Source organism: Oryzias latipes, chromosome 13 (genome assembly GCF_053564925.1).
Source record: "Oryzias latipes strain Hd-rR chromosome 13, Olatipes_Hd-rR_3.1".
Taxonomy (NCBI): domain Eukaryota; kingdom Metazoa; phylum Chordata; class Actinopteri; order Beloniformes; family Adrianichthyidae; genus Oryzias; species Oryzias latipes.
Window position 1 is genome coordinate 767,628 of NC_136249.1, and position 21,834 is coordinate 789,461.

General features: G+C 39.9%; 1 protein-coding gene and 4 long non-coding RNA genes across 5 annotated transcripts in view; 3 read left to right on the forward strand and 2 right to left on the reverse strand.

Moving 5' to 3' along the window:
- Window positions 1–21,834, forward strand: part of lsamp (limbic system associated membrane protein) — an 834,470-nt gene that overhangs the window by 188,689 nt on the left and 623,947 nt on the right. The gene's annotated exons all lie outside the window — the stretch shown is intronic.
- Window positions 1–21,834, forward strand: part of LOC144996873 (uncharacterized) — a 248,637-nt gene that overhangs the window by 177,497 nt on the left and 49,306 nt on the right. The window lies entirely within an intron of this gene.
- Window positions 3,171–9,289, forward strand: LOC144996871 (uncharacterized). Its single transcript, XR_013659654.1, has 2 exons — window positions 3,171–8,895; window positions 9,000–9,289. It is a non-coding gene; the product is annotated as an uncharacterized LOC144996871 (long non-coding RNA).
- Window positions 11,602–13,562, reverse strand: LOC111948419 (uncharacterized). Its single transcript, XR_002874422.2, has 2 exons — window positions 13,471–13,562; window positions 11,602–12,115 (listed from the first exon to the last, which is right to left on the reverse strand). It is a non-coding gene; the product is annotated as an uncharacterized LOC111948419 (long non-coding RNA).
- Window positions 13,964–15,169, reverse strand: LOC105356496 (uncharacterized). The gene is made up of 3 exons (XR_002292421.3): window positions 14,987–15,169; window positions 14,551–14,585; window positions 13,964–14,054 (listed from the first exon to the last, which is right to left on the reverse strand). It is a non-coding gene; the product is annotated as an uncharacterized LOC105356496 (long non-coding RNA).

Genomic DNA, 21,834 nt, shown 5'->3' on the forward strand with positions numbered 1-21,834 from the left:
TGGCAAAATTAACTAAACAGCAAGGGGAACTTTTTACAAAGGTCAAAAGTCTCTAATTGGATTGTGATTTTAAACATTTAGCTGAATTGTGCATTGTTCCATGATTTTTCTTCCCTTTCAGTCAGTTCAGACTTGCTTTAGAGATTATTTTGGCAGTAGCTTTGATATAATCCACATAATGGGAGAACAGGCCAATATTTCTATAACAAATCATCAATAATCATGTTGGATTTTAGGCCTTAAGTCACACGCAGTCGTACAGTGTTGACCTGTATGGGTGCACTGCAGGTTTTAGGGTTGTCTGGGGCCATAGAGGGTTGCAGACAGAGGAGTGTAGGTGAGTATAGTAGTTCTCTTCAGGCTTGTGCGGTCATTTTAAGGATGTCAGGCACAATAATGGTATGTTCCATTTTTATGTAGTAACCATATTGGGAAGTCTTTGTAAGGATAATGTAAATAACATGCCCTTATAACGTAAGAGTGATGCTGTCGTATGGTACCCTTACACTGTACTCTGTTCTTTAGTTAGGTACTGGCTCCTTAATGACCACGCACAAATGCCACAAGAACAGGATGTGCATATGTAAGTGCCCATAGGACGTTCACACAAACTACACTCCGACTGTCCTAAATTCCAGGAACACGCAGATGAGGAGGCTGAGAGGCTCAAGCACCTGCCCTTCTTGCCCAGATGCCCAAAGTGCTCTTTTTGTCAAAGGTGTTTTTTGTCCCGTGTGAAAGCCTCTTTGAAATGACAATTTATCAATAGCATCCACCAATTAATAATAATTCAGAATTTAAATGAAAAAATAAAAAATAAAAAAAATATGATCATCTTGCCCCTCCCTGAAACACATACTGGAGCCCCTCCTCCTATGCCCCATCCCCTTTACTCTCTGAGCGCAAAGACAACTAAGCGAGTGTATTCAGGAACTGAATGAGCGAAACTTACAACCATGCAGGCGCAATGCTCACCGAGCATTTTACAACTGAACGGTTGCTTAACTGAGCAGTGTTCAGGGAGTGTGTTTTTCACCTGGGGGCGGTAACCTTTCTGGTTAATCTGATTTGCCGAAATTTGCATATCAAATCCAGCGAGGCAGTGGGGCGGGACTTTCATTTTTTAGAGGCTTTAATAGAAAAAAAACGGCGGATGTAACGTGGATTAAAACGTTGACGAATGCAGTGATTTTCATATGAGAAAAACTTGCAGCACAAAAAACCCGCTGCACTTTCTTACCTTGGTCTTGGGTCGTTAACATTTTAATCCACGTTACATCTGACGTTTTTTCTTCTATTAAAGCCTCTAAAACAGGATTGGTGAAAAAGTTTGACAGAAAGAGACGAAATTTTTAACTGTAATAGTCAAAGAGCCACACCACGCACTGACCTGCCAAGACATAGACACAAAAAACAGCCAACAAGCCATATTATTTCCAATAACACCCTCCTCTCCGTCTAATACAACAGCAAGTATTGTACTTGTGTTTATTTCAAGGAAAGTGTCCGCTCTCAATACGCACATCAAATGCAGCTTTGTCAGAGTTAACACAGCGGCTACCCTGGAGGTCAGATCCTCCCTTCACAGGCACATGGGTTAATTTTATTATTATTATTTATTAATTGTTTCTGTCCTCTGATGGATTTGAGTGTGGTTTAGAGGCAAAAAAAAACCAAACCAAATAAATATGAAAAGAGGGAAAGAGCCAGAGCACGGCATTTTCATGACCATACGGTGCACTGGATTATAGGGTGCAGTATCAGTCATGGGTCTTTTTCTGTATATAACACAAAGTTTTAGAGCGCAGGCACGTTAAAAAATCCCGGCAAAACATGCATGCTAGTGTGTGTTTTAAAAAGGCAGCGGGAGCAAATCTGAGTTGGTTGTGATTTTTTTTTCTTTTCAGTCATCACTCAGCATCCAGCATGAAGAACAGTGTAAGCAGACACACGATAGCCCAAGCATCTACAATCCATTCACAAAATGTGGTATAGCCTGATAAGATAAGATTAGATAAGATAAAGCTTTATTGTCATTGTACAGTCACACTTGGTACAACAGTACAACAAAATTGCGAACTGTCCCACATTGGTGCAAAGAGAAAGAAGAAAACAACATAATAATAATAAAACAGCTTACAATTATCTTTCATACAAAAAGTCTATAAAAATATATACATCTATAAATACATACATACATATATATACACACAAATATATATACCAATATACATATGCACACCAGGTGTATGTACAAAATATACATTCCTCCTTCTCCCAGAGAACCTAAAGCATGTGTGTGTTCATAAGAGCTTTTGCTCTGTTGTAAAAAAACTGTCTCTGAGTCTGTTTGTCCGTGACCTCACCACCCTTAGTCTTTTTCCAGAGGGCAACCATTTAAACATCCGGTGTCCTGGGTGTGTGCAGTCTTTCATGATGTTGCGTGCCCTCCCAAGACAGCAGGTGCTGTAGAGGTCCTTCAGTGAGGGAAGAGGGTAGCCAATAATCTTTTGGGCAGTTTTTATGACCCTCTGTAGAACCTTAGTGTGTGCCATGGTGCAGCTTGAAAACCACACTGATATGCAGTATGTTTGACGCTACATCCCAGTAAAAGGAGCGGAAGATGGACAGCTTTTCATTGAAATCTGCTGGAAGTTACTTCGCCATCGTAGTCCTTGCCCTGATGGAAAGATTGCACTGTTTCATAAAATGAAAGCAACAAGCTGGCCTCCATGTAAATGTTAAATTTTCATTTCCTCTGCAAGCTTACTCCTGTCAAAGAATTAGTCACTGTCAGCTCGAGTCAATCTTCCAACACCGGCCACCTCGCCTTGTTTCCGCGGAAACTCAGCTGCGTTTTCTTGACTTGTAGGAGTTCGTTTTCCAGCTTCCTCCACTTGGGAACCATGGATTCATTCATCTTAAATTGTCTCACAGCTGCTCGATTCCCATGTTCCCCCACGTAGCTGATAGCTTGCAGTATAACCTGTGTAGTGTGTCTCTTTGCAGGCGGCAGTTTCAGGGTTTCCAAAACAATGTTGTTCTGCAACGTGCACATACCTGCACTTCTGGTCTTCTTTCACGCCCACCCTTCCCTCTTTACTGTTCTAATGCTGTTCTCTCCTACGTCCTCTTTACCAAACTCACACAACAACACATTTGGCGCCCCGCACCATACAGAGCTTCGTACATTTTGGAGAAAATGTAAGACTTTTAAGTGCGCCATGTTGTCGTGAAAACACGGTATACAGAAAATATGATAAGTGGCAAAGGGCTGCATGCTTATTGGCCGAAAGCCGCATGCAGCTCAAGAGCCGCGTGTTAGCTAACCCTGCTCTAAAAAATGAAAGTCCCGCCCCACTGCCTCGCTGGATTCCACATTCAAATTTTGGTCAATCAGATCAATCAGAGAGGTTACCGCCCTCAAGTGACAAACCCACCCCCCGACCACTGCGCACAAACACAGTAAGCACGCAGGAGCTAAGATTGCAACCGTGCAGTTGTAAAATGCGGGGTCGCTCTGTTAGCATTGTGCTTGCGCAGTTGTAAGGTTCGCCCACTCAGTTCCTGAATACAGTCGCTCAGTTGCCTTTGCGCTCGTTCAATAAATGGCAGCCATGAAACACCATAGATGTGCAAGTGGACAGGAGGAAGAGAGCAGTGTGAATGCGCAGAGGGGGCATGTCTGCGGGTCTGTTATTGGATGGGAAATTCTTCTAAAAAGACAGTCAGTGCCAATCTTGTAGGGGCAAAACTCGCAGCTACAGAGGGTGTGAACAGAAAGGTCTCTGCACGTCCCTTCTAAATTCTAACAGTCAGTGTATGCGTAAGGAGCGTGCACTTATCAATAGCTATAACAGGCCCCTTGCACAGTCCGCAGGATTCAGGCTAGTTGAAAGAATGAAAAATCGTGCCTGTATCTCACACTACTTACCCTTGCATGTCCTCTATGTGTTCATTACTACCTGGCGCCTGCAGCATGCCTGCACACAAAAATATACATGAATATTTTCACTCTACAGACTCACTGAGCGATCTACGACCTTGATATATTGTGCTAGCCCTGCACAGGTTTGCCCATTTTTTCCTGAAGATTGCCTTTATCCATCTATAAGGCATAAAAAATTGACATTGATCTCTACCTTTGCTAATTTAGGTACCTTTACATGATATCTTCTTTAGACAAATATGCTTATACGTTTTGGTAAAAGAATGGCAAATCCTTTCTTTGTTGTTTTTTTTTATACTTTATTTGTCCCACAATGGGGAAATTATGCTCTGCATTTTGACCCATCCCTGGGGGAGCAGTGAGCTGCAGATTAGCCGCACTTGGGGAACGGCGGCTGGCTGGGGAGAGCAGGGATTGATCCACCAACCCTTATTGGACGACCTGCTCCAACGCCTGAGCTAAAGTGCCATCCAATTCACACAACTCATAAATCCCAACTTTTAGCCAAAGTATGCTGGATTAGAAACAGTGTGATCTACTTTTGTTTTTGTTTTTTTTTACCATAGAGTTAATGCATCAAAGATTGTTGAGGTGGTTGTACAATGCCTGCAAAAGTTTACATTCAGTATGAAAAGAGGTTGTAAGCATCCACATGTTCCTCTGTGTTCTCTCAGGCTAGTAAAGTATTAAAATTGACCTCAGCCACTTTCATGCAAAAGCCAGAGAACTCTGCACAGATAACCAAACAATTTAAAAGGTGAGGCAAAAACAGGCATACATCCAAACTAACTTTCATCATTTAAAAATCCAAGGATATGACAACAGAGGAAAACAAGCTCTGGAGCAGCAAAGACTGCCTGCAGAGCAATTTTTGTTTTGTATTTGTCATAAAGAAATATCTTTGATATGCGCTTCATTGACTTGCTGGTCATGTGTAATTGCATAATGCCTGAGCAGCTTAATAGCTTGTAACACACTCCCTCAAGGGCTTTACAAAGACCTAGGATGTTGCTAAGCAACAAAATAAAGGAGTTTTGGCTGGTGATTTGCCATTAGTCACTAATGATAATAAACATTTATTTGTGTGTTTCCATTAGATCTCCCTTTGTTTGGTGATGTGTTGATTCCATAGCACTGGTTGCAAAATAATAATAAATTTTTCGACTGCCACTTGAGAGCTATACTTCAACAATAATAAGTTAAATTGTTTTGAACATATTTTCCTTAGCATAGGGCGGATTATAAGGCAATGAACAGTCTATTTTCTGAGAGCTGAGGGCCTCTTGTGTTGGACATATTTTATTTTAACAACAGTCTATTTGAACTGTCTATTTTTTCAAACTCATATATGAGGCACAGTCACACTAAAGCATAAGGCACATTAAGCAGTCAGTCAGGCTTTCTTCACTGTGTTTTACAATAACTCTAGAATTTGTTTGTAATACGCTACGTTAGCCGTGTTGGCATATTAACAATACCTTTGACTGCCAACCTTGTTTGCAGCACGTACAAAAACAGACTACTACCGCTAAAACAAACCATACAGTGACTACGTTAACTCCCAACCTTAATATTAACATTTAAAAAAAAAACAGTACGACATTCCTGCACGTTAGTTACAGTAGCATATTCACAATAACGCCCAACCAAACATTTTGACATTGCCGTGCACCTCTCAAACCACTTCAATATCAGTAAACATAACTAGAATAAATCCATATATAATGTGCCCCTGGATTATAAGGCACACTGTTGTTTGTTTGCTTTTTAAAAAGGCCTTTAGAGTATGGAAAATAACGTACTTTTAAGGGGTCATTTTATCAGAGATATTAGGGATTAAAATACAAACAAATGTTTAAATGGAAATATTTGGTTAACTCCTCATTCACCATTGTTCTTCCACGTAGATAAACTTGGGCTTCCCAACATAAAAATATCAACAGAATTATTGAATCACATTAATCTTTTTACCAGATACTCAGTTTAAGCAAAGGTTTATGCTAAAAAGAATCCAATCCAACAGAATGTTTTAGTTCCCCACCTTCACATTTAAAGTTTAAACCAAATCATGGATTTCAAATCTTAGACAATGCATATAATCTGGGCAGGGAGCCACAGTGCACTCACTTCCTGATCCTTGGTGGATAAGTATCACATCTACAAAATGATGTTTGACCCCTTCTCCTTCTGCAGGGGTCGCAGAAGATAAGAAAAAAATGAAATACCTTGTTTTGTGCTCTGATGCTGCACACTAGAAGACAGTGTGTAAAGATCTACCTCGATGCTGTCCTTCTTCCTGCTTCTGGTAGTTTTTTTTTTAATATTCACAAATTTAAAACAATTTATGTTTTTTTCCATTTTTCTCAAAATTCAATGACATTCGAATAGAAACCAGACATAATAAAAAGATAAAGGTCTTGGTAATAAATAAATAAATACAGAGCTTCCCCAAGGTGTGTGCTTGTGTGTGTCCTGATTATTAATAAGGCCTTGCAGCAGAGAAACGTGTCTTTCTCCTGTCTTTTTTCCCTGCCTGACTTCAGCTTTGAAATCAAAGACTCCAAAGAGTATTTTCATGGTGACTTAAGGATAAATGTACTGCAACACCTTTAGAATGTAAAAGTCATCTGTGCACCATGTAATTTACTACAAACTATAAATTCAAACACATATGCATGGAAGTGTTTGTACCTCTGTAGGTGCCTCACACAGCAGAGCAATTTGTTAACTCTGAATTCTGTTTACCAAAATGTGATACAGCACTTTTTCCCCACTGAATTTTTCCGGTAATTGTTCTTCTCTAGGAAAAAAACAAGGACAGCTGAAAGGCAACAGGCAGACATGACCACAGGTTATTTGTTTCTGTGAGTGTAAAAGCAGGAGCAGGCAATTGAGATTCAGCTCTCATCCAGATAGGCTCTGGCTAGAGAAGCTGTCAGACTGTCACTGAGGAACAGGATGCTTTTATCATACAGCTACCGATTACATCGTGGGCTGATGACATGCTAACAAAATTCACAAAAGAAAGAGAAGGAAAGGTTTTTGCTGAGTTTGGGCTCTTCTTTGTCTCCTGCAGGCTCAAATTTAGCCAACAGTGTGCACTTCTATGATAGTAATAAGCTTTTTCTGTAAGAATTATGCCTCAACATATCACCAAACTCTAATATTCCAGAGGTATGTCATAAGGGTGCATTTGAACATATATCCCAAAAATGGAAGGGCATTGTATTTTCTAAAAAAATGTATATAAATACATAGTGAGAGTCCTGAATGACAGCCCAATACCTGCAAGTGGATTTGCAATGACAAAAGTGCCTTTTTATGTAAGCCTGCAGTAGGCCATTTTAGATTATAATGCATTGTGGAATTTCAACATCACTTGTGTAATTTTTCTTACATGCTTACTAGGGGTGTAAGAAAAAAATGATTCGGGCAAATATCGCGATAATTCATTTGGCGTTACTTGTATTGATTCAAAATGCTGTCAGGACGATATTTTTTAATTATTTCTGAGCGTCCTTCAGTGTCTGACTCTTGTTTTCCACTTCACCCTCCGACCGCTAGTTGGCAGCAGAGCGCATGGAGCCTCTTTGAGCAGCTCTACACTACACAAGACAACCAGTGTTGCCACATTGGGCGGTTTTGGTTCTAAATTTGCAGGTATAAAGGGCTTTGGGCGGTTAGGCATAATTTGGGCAGTTTTAGGGTCGGCTTGGTGGTTTTTTTTTTCTCTCTCATGAAAATATATTAGCAGACTAAATTAGGCTGTGTGACTGTTAGAATTCTGCTAATGTTCTACGCACTGGAGCTCCGTGAACGCACCAGGCAGAGATGCTGTCATATACACTAATTCAGCGAAACCCGGAAGTAAAGTAGCGCCGCCATTACTGCGGTGCTCTGCTGCTAAGGAAGTAGCAGAAGTAGCTTGTTGTTGGTCCCGCAGCGGCTGTTGCAGACGTTCGCTGCAAGCTTACAAGCGAGCTTAGATGCGAAAAGTTTGTCCATTTTTTTTCTTTTCAACGATGCCGGGAAGAACTTGTTGTGTTTTCGGCTGCTTTAACAGCAGTGTAAAAATACAGGCCTGGAATAAGACTGTTTGTGAAATTCACAAACCTTTACTGCACCGACTGCCCGTGTGGCCTTATGGATTACACAGATAACCTGGTCAAGCGGAGGACCAAGATGTGCGTCAAAAGTGGATGAAATACATAAACCGAGATGGCTTCACAGCAAACAAGAATACTGTGGTACGTTTGGCTTTGATTGTTCTATCTGTTAATGCCACATGTTGCACGCAGAGGGTGTAAACATACGACATAACAGCGCTAGCTAAGATGCTAACATTATTAGCCACAGGCGAAAACACAGCTGAAGTTTCATGTGTGATTTGTGAAAATATGATTTTACAAGACTGAAGCTCTGTTTTTACTGCTTTGTATGATCTGTAATTAAGTTACTGTAGTTTCTTTCTGAGCATAATTGGCTTAACTGTTTGTCTTCGTTGCTGTTCTTTGGGTAAAAAAACCCTCTGCTAGATGGATGGGTAAATGTACTCAACCAATTGGTTTTTTGATTATTCTGTGATTGGTGTTATTAAATAATTAAACTAGTATGTCAAATAGACATATCCCTCATTCTTGCAAAAAATAAAAAAATCCACATAGTACTTCAATTACAACAGTAGACTAAACAGGATGGGGATAAACAACAATTTTGGCCCCTTACACCTCAAAAAAGAACAATATTATATGTAAACCCCCTCCAGAGATTAATAAATAGGATGGTAAAATGGAATTGTGCATGTGCAAAGTATTTCAGAAGTATTTACAACAACCAATGTATGTATATTTATGTTTCACTCTAAGGTGCGTGGGATACATTTTCCTGACGGACAACCCACAAGAGAAAATCCATATCCTGTGTTGTTCATGGGCTATGATTGTCGTGTAAGTAGGTCTCTTAGCAGAGCCATATTATTGCATCACATTGTAAGTTTAAATATGCTTCATTGTCATGTTTTACTAATGCACAGCTCTTTTTTTTTCTTTAGGTAACTCCAGCTAGACCTCCACCCCAAAAAAGATGTCTTCAGCCACTACACCTGAACTCAGCTATTGAACCAATGGAAACAGATGTGGATGTTGGAAATTTGGAAAATTTGCCTCTGCAAACATGTGATGTTGGAATCCAGTGGCCAGATCACATGGACCACAACTACAGTTTCAGCTGCGGTAACAAGCCGATGAAGGACTGTGGCACTGTGGCATATGTGCAGGGCTATGTAATTTTCAGCCTCTGTTAATCCGTAACAGTACTGAATAAAAAAAGGAAACACCTGAAGTATGAGTGAGTGTGTGTGATGTGGTTATTAATTTTGAGGCCAAGGAAGGTCATATTACTTTTTATTTGAACAAAAAGTTCAACAAAGCAACCAACTGTTTCAAACCACAATGTAGATGGTTGTACATGTTTAAATTGTGAAGGAATGTCAAACTCTTGATGCTTTGTAAGTTTCCATAGCAATGCAGTGTCGATAAATAACATGTAATTTTTTAAACAATGAACAGATACTTAACTCTTGATGTGTGTATTACTCCTTTTGTTATATGCTCATTAATCATATTACTAACTACTTAAGCCCACAAATTTTCATAACCCCATGTTCAATTCTTGTTGCTACTGCTCGCAGCAGATTCTGAAGCTCATCACATACCAGGCGATTAATAAAATAATCCTGGATACCTGTAAAAACATTTATTTTACTACAAATAGTCGTGTTTTAGTTGTTTGCAAGCTAATGAACATATTAGCAACACAGCTAGTAATGATAGCTTTCGGTTTTATGGCTGTCATCAATTAATACACGCCTTAATACATTAAATTGTCATTAAATTACCTGCATCGGTCAATTTTGGCCACTGCCTGACGTCATCTACCCAATCTTCCCTTTCCTTTGCCATTGTTTATCTACCTGTCACCTGTCATATTCGCGTGAGAAATGCTTTCATTGAAAATCCAATAGAGGGCAGTGGTAAGTCACAGTCCACAGCCACGCAGTAATGGCGATAGCCAATATGGCGGCGCCCGTAGATTTCGCGGCGGATTTGTGTATAACCTGTTGTTGGGGGTTTGCCCCCCACTCGCTCCCCGACCCGCCCCGGCTTCCCTGTCCAAAATTGTGTTCTTTAAAGCTTGAATCCCGGCCGGGTTTAGGAGGATGGTCGCTAAATGGAGCGGTGTCTGCGTATCTCAGTTACAATTCATGGAAGACATGGAGAATATAGAGAGATCAGGTTTATTTTTTTGAAGAGATCTGCATGGTTATCATGTTTTCATGTTAAGTTCATGAGATCATTCCAGAGAAAGTCTCTGCTTCAGCTCCCGCAGTGAAAGCTGCGTCTGATGACGCCTGTGTCTCATCTCTCTCTCAGTTTATAGCTTGGTGTCCTTAGTTAACCCAAGAGTAAAAAATAAAACCAGGGGATCTGATTTAAAATTATTTACTCGATGAAAATAAAAACAATGCAAGTTTCAGGAGGCCCGAGCAGGCTGGCTCCTCATACCGTAGCAGGTGTCTCTCTGGCCGCCAGCTGTCACTCACGCGAGCCATGTGATGAGTCCAAAATTGAATCTCTGATTGGTAGAGGCAACACGGCGACCCTTGCTAAAGATTAAATGTTTTAATTCTGGGCGGGCCTGGCCGGGTCCGTGTCTCTCAAATCGCGTTGCTGGCTGCCTGATCTCTGCGCAGCACCTGTGGCGGGATTGTTGTTTGACAGCAGTGCGGGTTTTGGTAGTTTTACAGCCAGCTAGTTGGGAAGAAAGTGATAGACTTAGCACGAAAATGCTTAAGTTGGCAAAATATAAGAAAATTAACAGAAAGGAGTGGGAAAGCGACAATGACCTTTAGTCGTGGATAGTGCCATCAAAAAACCACGAGACCAAGGCTTGTTGCAAATTTTGCAACACAGACATCCGGGGCCACCTAAAAGACCTCAAAGACCATGCAGAAACAAAAAAACATAAAGCACGACCACAGTCAGGAGTTTCATGGTGCCATCAACAAGCAATGTGAGTGTCGGAATTTGTGACGACCAGAAACACAGTGAACTGTGCATTGGAACATATGTTTCTCGCCACACTTCGATTAATGCAGTGGATGATCTCTCTGACATTCTGCAAGATGAAATCGGCACCTTTCAGATGCACTGAAGCTAGAGATATTTTCTCCCGCATCAGAAGTGTCCAACAGGATCCGAAATCTGCCAAAGGAGTTTTCTTCAGGCCACAGCAGGGTTTTCTCCTGAGAACGCAATTGATGCATTCTGGCTGGAAGTGGAATCTTTTCAAGATGCAGCAGGACAGTATTGTTTTCAGGATTTGGCGCTTGGTGCAATTAAATTACTCACCCTCCCAATTTCTAATGCACCAGTGGAAAGAGCCTTTTCTCAAGTCACCTTGTTTAAAGATGATGATTCCAAAAATCGCATGGGACTGCCACTCCTGTCAAGCTTGATGGATGTGCGCTTTGGACTAACACGGAATGGATGGACATTGCAAATTTCCTCTCCGCCAGTTGTTGGGAAATTCTGACTCAAGGATGTACTGATTAACAATCAGAATTCATTGCATTATAGTTAATTAAAGAAGTTCAAAAATGTTCAGATGTTTTGCGTTTCCAGCAACAGACTGTTCCTATGGTGCTGGTGTGGAAAGGGTGAGCTGCACCACCTTTGAACAACTTGTGGTACTAGAAAATGTAAAACACAGCACAATTTGTGTAAAAAAAAAAAGTGCACAAGCCATAAAAAAAATAAATCAGTCTTCAAGAAAAGCAAAACATGAGCACCAATCTTTTTTACACCATTTCCTTATACAACTTCATAAAAAGAGCATTCTTACATTTCAAGAAAAGCAAAAATTGTTTATCAGCCTTTTTTTTTTTACTTTTCCCACATAAAACTGTATTTTCTTAGTCTGCCCTTTCCCTACAAACATTAGCGCTCAAAAAAATACCCATTTAGGAATGTCGCCTACCACAAGCTCATCTTCCACCACAACTGCTGTACTGAGCGGACAGAAATGCACTGAACTTGTATTGTTGTTGCTGACGGTCAGAATGCCAACAGAGGTGCTGCTGATGTCTGGCTCTGGTGACTCTTTAATCTGCAAATGAAAAAAAAAACAGTGTAGTATTAAAGAAAGAATTGATCGTTTGAGGGAAGAAAACTTTATGCAAAAACTACAAACTGAAATTGACATTTTAAGAGAAGGTCAGAAATTACACATCAAGAAAATTATTAAAGTTGATTTAAATTAATGCTTTCAAGGATTGTAGTCAAAGCAATAAAGAATTTACACACAAACTCATTACAGAAATTATGAAATGCATTGATTAAAAAGAGAAAAAACAAAACATAAAAGTCACTTAAATCACATTTGCTTAATTAACTACAGTGATCATTAACTAAAGTCACAGAGATTGATTTATTGCTTGAAAAGGATCGGGAAGAACAGAGCTTATATAATACGAAATCAAATGAAATCAAAATAAGATTACTTGTAAGAGTCCTCATGATTCCATAAGGCACTGTACACAAAAAAATAAACAAAAGCTTTTGTAACATGACAATCTGAAAACAGGATCACATTTATTTGCCCAAACCCCACCCCTCCCTCCATCTAACCAGTTTCACCAACATAACTCTCAGCTTGTGCTGGATGGTCAGCACCTTTCAGGACACGTCCAGGAATTCCATCCGCCCCAGCTGCTTACCTAGTATTCACCCTCTGGAACTCTTTCCTGATGTCATGCTCTCGGTTAGCACTCGTAACTCTCCACCATATTGTGTCTTTGTTATGGGGCAGTTTTTCAACTACAGCACAGAACATCTCCATAAAAATGACACAACCTGCTGGAAAGAATGTCACCCTCTTTCCAATGCAACTTAAGAGCAAAGATTCAGTTCAATTTTATTTATATAGTCCTATGTCACAACAAAAGTCGTCTCCATGGGCTTCATACCGGCAATTGTACAAGAACATGAAATCATAATACATTAGGTATTGGCTAAACTAAACTAAACTAAACAGACTAAACTAAACTGGGCATCCCTGCCATTAGACCCTCTTACACAGTAAGGAAAAACTCCTTAAAAATAAATAAATAAAATAAATTTAAAAAAAAGACTCCTCCCCCAGGACGGACAGGCGATGTACAAGATCTTAGAGAATAATTACATTTTCTAGTTCAACAACTGCATTTTTAAAGTCCAGCAGATTGGCGTCATCCAGATGAAATGGGGGATGGCTGTGGACCAGAGGCGAGGTCCACGGTCAGGTACAGGAGCACAGATGAGCTGAAGTGCAATATTTTAGGAGACTATGTGCTTTGCCACATAACATTGCTTTGGCATGAATTTCTGGTTAAGTTATATTGCCTACCCAGCTGGAGTATTAACCAGCACACTGTCAAAGGTACTATTTAGTGAATAAAACATTATCCATCATAAAGTACTTACATTCCAAACTTTGAAGAACTGTGGGTCTTCCTCACATTTGTATATGGGAAGCCAGTACAGGACAGGAATACGTTTCAAATCCGCAGTCTTATCTTGCTGCACAGAGACAAATACAAATTAATATGGCAAACATATTCAAATGACTGCACCCTTTGGTCTGGCTCAGTTCAGTTCATCTAGTCTTTTTAATAATCTTAAAATTGTACAGTTATTTCAAAAAAAAACACCAAACATAAGATGACATTAAATTCATATTTACAAATGCATTGGATCAACGTTGATGTTTTTTTCTACAGTGAAGTAAACATTTACAGTCATTCACTGAAATAGAAACACTCAGTGATTAATATGAACCGATCCAAGTCAGCCCCTTCTTTTAGCTATACTAATGCATAATGTTGATTATGCCATGCAGTTACACCTCACCTGTTTATCATAGAGGTGCAGAAAGTCGCATAGAGCCTTCCGGTTCATGCTGCCTTCTGTCTCAACAAGATCAGCATCCTCTGCGTCTGTCTGTCAAGGTCAAAATAAAACTGTTTTCGCAGGTTGACATTTGTGATGCGATGAAACTCAGCTCACATCTACAAATTTTTTTTTTTTAAAACACATTTAAAGCTTTTTAAAGCTACTGGTATCTTGGAAAAACCGCTGCATTTCACAATAGCCTCAATACTCTGTCCACAATATGTAATCTATGATATATATTAATATTTTTTTCTATTTGTGCATTAGCTAGAATGACATATTTCAGAAGATGTTTTAGGAAGAGACAAAACAGTTATATTAAGATATTTGACATTGTGAAACACAAATTACAACCAAACCATGGGCCAAAATACAGTTTTTGAGTATTAAGCAAACTTTATGATACATTTAGTACTTTAACTCGAGCCCAATTCAGGACAAAGTAATAACTGCTACATAACATTAAGGTAGCTTGAACATTTTTACTTATTTATACATAGTTTAATTTGTCAATAAGGTCAAATGTTCTCCATAGCCGGAAGATTCATTGGACTGGGAGCTGCTTGTGTCTTAAATATTGCAGCCATGTTAATTATTACAATCAAAACTTACCTCCGCTCTTATTTTTCAAACGCACCGCCGGTTCACTGAAAGAAAATACGAAAACACGTTAGCGTAAGGCAGCTAGCTTAGCCCACATTTGCACTTATTAGGTTACTACGTGAAATACAAGTTACACAAAAACATAACGATTACCAAATCACAGAGCCTGTGCTAAAAAATTAGTGGAAAAAAAGGCAATTCCCACTGACTCGTATATGTGGCTGTGGCAGCCGCTCTGCCAGAGCTAGTTAGCGGTTAGCTAGTAGTAACGGTTAGCTAGTAGTAACGGTTAGATCATTTAAAATGTGCGCCAACCAACTCGGTAAACGTAAAACTTGAAACTTTGCCCCAACAACTTCTTTTAACCACAAGCAATAATTCTCTGATGACATGATACTGCAAAACATACATAATTGTTTAATTCAGAACAAATATTCGAAGATACAAACTCGTGGAGCACGTCATGAATACAAAGGATATACTAGAAGGAACATCAAAAGAAGCAACAAATATATAATACAGAGGCGAAAGTCATAAAATACAATAAAAAATAAAATAATACGACTTACCTAGACGTTTGTGAGTTATCAACTTGGGCCAGCTGACACTCGCATCAGACCTCCGCCATCTTGAAGACTTTTGTGGCTGAGTTCACGTTCATGGGCGTACGTTATGACGTCATCACGTCTCATTACTCATAAATTTTGACTCCAAGGTTTCATTTACTCAAAATGTTTTAGTCCAATAAACATATAACTGTGGCAAAAGTTGAATCGGCTTATAGGTTTTAAGCTGACTCAACTTGTTTGTTACTTTTGAGTTCAGTGATTATAAAACTTTTGAGCTCATTGGACTATTCGGGTTTACAGTGTTGGATGGTGGGAGGCAGCCGGAGATCCCGGAGAAAACCCACGCATGCACGGGGAGAACATGCAAACTCCACACAGAAAGGTCCCCCCATTGATGTTGTGTTTTTCACGTCCCCCAACCGGGGGCCTTCTTGCTGTGAGGCAAGAGCGCTAACCACTGCGCCACCGTGCAGCTAACTTAAAGGTGTAAAAAAATGTGCAAAGGTTATTTTTTGCATTGTGAGTTGTTGTACGGGGTTATTGTGTTGGGAATGAAGGATTTCTGGTACCGGGCAGTTTTGGAACGGAGCTGTCTGAGCCTCCTAAAGAAGGAGCTCCGCTGTTTGTCCAGAACAGGGTGGAGAGGATGCTCTGGGTTGTCCATGATTGAAAGGAATCTGTTCAGTGACCTTCTCTCCATCACTGCTTCAAATTATTCCAGTTTGCAGCTAATGACAGAACCCGCCTTCCTGATCAGCTTGTTCAGTGTGTTGGTGTCACTGACTGCAATGCTGCTTCCCCAGCAGACCACAGATGAGAATAACGTGCTGGCTACCACAGACTGGTAGAAAATCCCCAGCATCTTGCTGCACACATTGAAGGACCTCAACTTCCTTAGGAAGTAGTGTCTGCTGCAGGCCTTCTTGTACACAGCAGTGCTGTGGCTCCTCCAGCTCAGTCTGCTGTCGATAGTCACACCCAGGTATTTATAATCCTCCACCACTTCCACATCCTTGCCCAGGATGCAGAGGGGTTGTAAGACTGTCCCTTTCCTCCGGAAGTCGATCACCATTTCCCTGGTCTTGTCCACATTGAGCAGCAGGTGATTCTCTCCAGCCCACTCCACAAATCCGACCACCAGCCTCCTGTACTCCTCCTCCCATCCATCGCTTATACACCCCACAACCACAGAGTCATCAGAGAATTTCTGTAGGTGACATGACTCTGAGTTGTGCTGAAAATCTGAGGTGTACAAGGTGAACAGAAAGGGAGAGAGCACAGTGCCCTGTGGGGCTCCCACACCACTCTGCACCACGTCAGACAGGACGCCGCCCAGTCGGACAAACTGTGGCCTGTCTGTCAGGTAGTCAGTGATCCAGGAGACGGTGGACGCACCAGCACCCATCAGCCGCAGCTTATCACCCAGTAAAGAAGGCCGTATGGTGTTAAAGGGCACTGGAGAAGTCAAAGAAGGTGATTCTCACCATGCCTCCACCACCATCCAGGTGTGAGTGAGTTCTCTGCAGCAGATGGATGACAGCATCATCCACCCCAGGCGCGGCCGGTAGACAAACTGCAGGGGGTCCAGAGAAGAGCTCACCAACGGTCTCACCTGAGCCAACACCAGCCTCTCCAGCACCTTCATCACATGAGAAGTGAGGGCAACTGGACAGAAATCCCCGGGGTGAGATGGAGAGGTCTTCTTGGGTACCGGGACCAGGCAGGAGGTCTTCCAGAGGAGGGGCACCCTCTCCAGTCTGAGGCTCAAGGTTGAAGAGATGGTGGAGAACCGCAGACAGCTGGTGGGCACAGGTCCTCAGGGTACGAGGGCTGACGCCATCCGGGCCGGCTGCTTTGTGCTGGTTAAGTTAATTTTTTGAAAATGCTTCCCTTCTTTAAAACTTTTGATTGATCTCAGAAATGTGGCAAAATTGCACAGTGCAAACACTATTTCAGGTATGAGAGCCTCTATGCAGATAAAAAGGAGGTCATGGTCACACCGGTTGGAAACTCTACACATAGCATAATTAAGCCCTGTCATGATGCATGCACATGCTGTTTCTATTTGCAGTAGAAATTAATTGGTTGCCAAGGGAAGTTGCACATTAGGAGGTGGAGATACTGGGGGAAAAAACAGCAGAGCCCATGTAAAGAGAGCCCTGCCAAAAGCTAAACCAAGCTGGCTTGAAAGCAATAGAGAGATGATTAATGTAAAGCTGCTGTCAACATTATGCTAGTTATATGTGTCTGCAGCCTTTCTAAGATGTTCATTGATCATTATATACTGTAGTATTTTCTTTCGTTGAAGGGCTTAAGTAAACTTTTTAGGCCAAAGGCTGGCATTCTTCTGAGGCTACAAACACAAGCTGACAACATAGTTTCAAGCATATGCTAGCTTTAACCCTTGTGCTATCTTAGATGACCCCACCCTTCCATTGACGTGTTCTCCCTACCATGACAAAGGAGGATAAAGGTGGAAAGATTTCATGTAATCCATGGACACCAGTGAAGATCACAAATCATTGTAGAAAAAAGGTTCAGAGCACTGTCTAGTGGGTCTAGTTGACCCAACTCCCAATGTTAAAGTGCCTAGGAAAGCATAAGGGTCAACTTCATCTGTTTAGTTTAGTTTAGCCAATACCTGTTGACTTTTATGACTTCATGTTCTTTATGATTTCATATTTATTATACAACTACCGCTATGAACTTTATTGAGACAACTATTGTTGTAATATTGGGATAGATAAATAAAATTTAATTGAATTAAATAATTAAAACTTGAGATTTTTATGGTGCATAACTGCAAACTTTACTTGTCTTGTTGCTTCAAACAGAGAGATGTTTTGCTTAGTACAGGGGTGTCAAAATCATTTTCACTGAGGGCCACATCATCATAGGGGCTGTCCTCCAAGGGCCAGAAATCACTTATACATTAGTGTAGTGTAGTGTAGTGTACGGTGAAGACCATGAGGAGCTCATTCAGCCAGAGACTGCTGCACCCCCAGTGCAAAAAAGAGCGCTACAGGAGGTCCTTCATCCCAACAGCAGTCAGACTTTACAACAACACGGTCTAGGACTGTAGAAAACCGCTGCTGCTATTTATTGCCTTATTTAATCCGTTATTTATGACCTGTACTTTTACTTCCAACTTGTATTATTATTATTTTTATTCTTACCCATTGCTACTTTGTTTTTTGTACCCTTCCAACTGCTATTTTTCTTGTTTTTGGCTGCTGTGACAACCTAATTTCCCCCCGGGGATCAACAAAGTCCTATCTTATCTTATCTTATTAAGATTTTTTGCTGGAATAGAAGTCTAAACATATCTACAAGTTTCATATGTCCTCAAATCCAAGTAAATATATTGAAAATCTTTATAGCCTTGGTTCTTACAATAAAATAGAAGAAATGGCCTACAGAACAATTGTGTGGTCAAAAGAAATGTAATTTTCTTTTGAGATTTTTCTTTTCTGACTAAATCAATCCGCCTGAATACCTTTGCTTAGTTTGGATTTGTGAGAACGAAAGGTTGATGCTGAGTCTGACTCAATTTTTTTCCCTTTGAAGACATTGTTGCTTTGTCAACAACCTGGCAAAATACAGTTGACGGTTATCACATAAGAATGATTATTCAGGAGAGGGAATGATGATTAAATCTGTGGACTCACTAAGATGCTTCATTTAGTGCATGTTCACCTGAAGCAGTTTTACTGATATTAAACTGGCATTTGTAATTGTGCTTCATCCTTCTGTTCTTTACCAACACTTGTGAAAATTTAAAATGACAATGAATACATCTATTTACTTAGTTTGTGTTATTGAAAATACAGTCTGCTATTTTAATCGTATATTTGTGTCACCTAGACCTTTGAGCAGCCCTTAGCAAATGGAGTGACTAAAAAACACATAGCGTGGTGTTGTGAAGGGCATGATGCAATAACTGTAACTGCTGTTTGAAATTAATGAACAAGTTTTTAAAGCAAAATGAATAATATTTTTTTAATATAATCTTCTTCTTTCTCTTTCGGCTTTTCCCATCAGGGGTCGCCACAGCGAATCATCGTCCTCCACCTCACTCTATCATGGACGTCTTCTACCCTAACATTAGTTAGGGTAGAAGACGCATTTTTTTAATATAATGGCTTATTTAAAATCTGTGGGCAGGTTTTTCACAATTTCATGATCTTTTTATGTCTTTATGAGAGATGTATTGGTTAATTGTGTAATTGCACAAGGCATATTTATTTTTTATAATCAGGAACAATTTGTGAAACAATATTTAATGACTCTTTCATGACCTGTTGGTCTTTTTTTTGTTCCATTCTGATGCAGTGTTGTAGTCTGACCAATAGATGTCACTAGTTTCAATGTGTCAAATGCATCACAACTATGAACCATTTCAATACAATTGGATTCATTTTGGTTCAGAGACCTTTACTTTTACGTGTTCTTCCTACCATGACAAAGGAGGATAAAGGTGGAAAGATTTCATGTAATCCATGGACACCAGTGAAAATCACAAATCATTGAAGAAAAAAGGTTCAGCGCACTGTCTAGTGGGTCTAGATGACCCAACTCCCAATGTTAAAGTGCCTAGGATAGCACAAGGGTTAAAATCTGTTATATGTTGACCATGAAGGCATCTGCTAGACTTTACAGCAACTCGCCAAAGAGCTGAGTCTAGTGATTCAGCGGGAATTTTGTGTCAGATTTCTAGACGGACTGTTACTGCCTTCCCTGAAAGTATTCAGCTTCTGTATCACAGAAGCATTTAGTATTCATTTAAAGATCAAGCCTTGTGAGTTGAAGACTCCTCGCTTCATGCCTGTCAGCATACCAGTCGGACGCATTATAAACCTTTTATCCAAGGATTTGCCGCTCTACAGAGATCAGTTTTCATGCAGTATTGTGCAATCCATAGTTTATCTCTTTGGATTCTGTGCACCACTAGAGCTAAAATCTGTGACATTGAAAAAAAAGAAGAGCTGTTCAAATGTCAACACGCCTGTGTTAGACCTTTCTAGTTGTCTGTTTGCTTAACCTTTACTTCAGGTCAGTTGTAGTTGCTATAGTTAATTTACCTTTGAATGTCTTTCAAATATCAATATTTACATTTAAGAAAAACTCTTGTTTTTAAAATGTCTCCATCATTAAAAACAGCAATGAGTGTGTTTCCGTTTGATCTGAAAGTTACAGCTCCCACTTGCCGCACTTCATTTTCTGGTGTTACATAACCTTTTAAAAGATCACATTCAGTTGTGTTTTGTTGCAGAAGTTCTTAATGCTGCCATCATGTTAAAGCAAATCTTTCCAATGGTTTGAACTTCACACCACAGTGTTTCACTTCAGCAAAACCAGGGAGTGAACACAAACATGGCAACTTCCAAAGCAAGTACTATCAAACTAGCCAGATCACAACAAGGTAAACACTCAGGTAGAACAAGGAAAGTCGAACTACATGGGGAAAAAAGTTTTTTCTTCCTTTTTTTCTTTTTCTTTCAACTTGTCCTGGGGGGTATTCCAGAAAGCAGGTTCTGCTAGCTCCCACGGTAAGTTTGAGGCTAAGGAAGTTGATAACCTCAGCTTTCGGTTCCAGAAATGGAGGTATGTTTCAGGGTAGGTCAAGTTGCCATGGCAACTCATGCTCTGAACATAACCTGGTCTGGAGCAGGTTTAGTTGAAGGTTAGTTTGTTTTCAGAGATGTGAAGCAGCATGGTGTGTCCATTTGAAGATGATTTTGTGGATGAAGAAGCTCAGATAATACTTTTTCCACCATGAGAGGGTGATAAGACCACATATGGATGTTGGAAAAATAAACGTTTTTACTTTGATCTAACTTAAGTATTTGCTTCAGATCAATCTTTTTTTTTGTTAAGTCAGTTTAAAAATAGCACATAGTTTTCAGATAGTTATTTTGCTTACATTCAAATTGATTCAATTAAGTAGGTGTAACTTTGGTGCTGCTGTTTGATCGGCACCGCAAGGGATTGTGAGATATCATTCCCTTTGCTTATCTGGACGGATTTGGAAAAAAGTGTGGGTTTTTGACCAAATGTGTTTAGTTGTTTTACTGTTTTTTACCGTGTTTGGCCGAGTTATTTTGTCCTACTTTGCTCAAGTCTCTGCACCATGAGTGAGAGGGAGGGAGAGGATGATGAGTTTATATAGCAAACCTACGGTTTAATAGTATATGAACAATTTTGGAAAATTCCCAAATGAATGAACGCACGTAATATATACTGTTTTGTTCTTTTTTTTGTTATAAAAATGAGGATCTGCCGGCTCTAACTTAGAATTTTAATTCAATACGATGGGAAAAAATTACTTGAATCGGAGTAATAGGACATTTAGTTAAATACATATGTAAATTTAAGTTGTATTAACAACTGTTGAGTTTTATAGACGTAAGAAATTAGGTTGAATAGATTTTACTCAATTACTTGTTACCAATAGAAGTAATTCATTTAAGTTGGCAAAATTGGATAAGTTATATATATATATATATATATATATATATATGCGCGTCACATGAAAATGGAAATAAGATCAGAAACTTGTGCGTTTACTTTGTCTGTTTTTCTACTACAAGCAGAAACTCTTTCTTTTGATGATGCAGCCGTGTTACTGTTTTGATGGACGTATAATCTTCATACGCCGTCATTAAAATCTCCGACTCCGTCTCACTGAAGTAGTATAGCGCTTTCTTTTTTTTTCACCACGCGT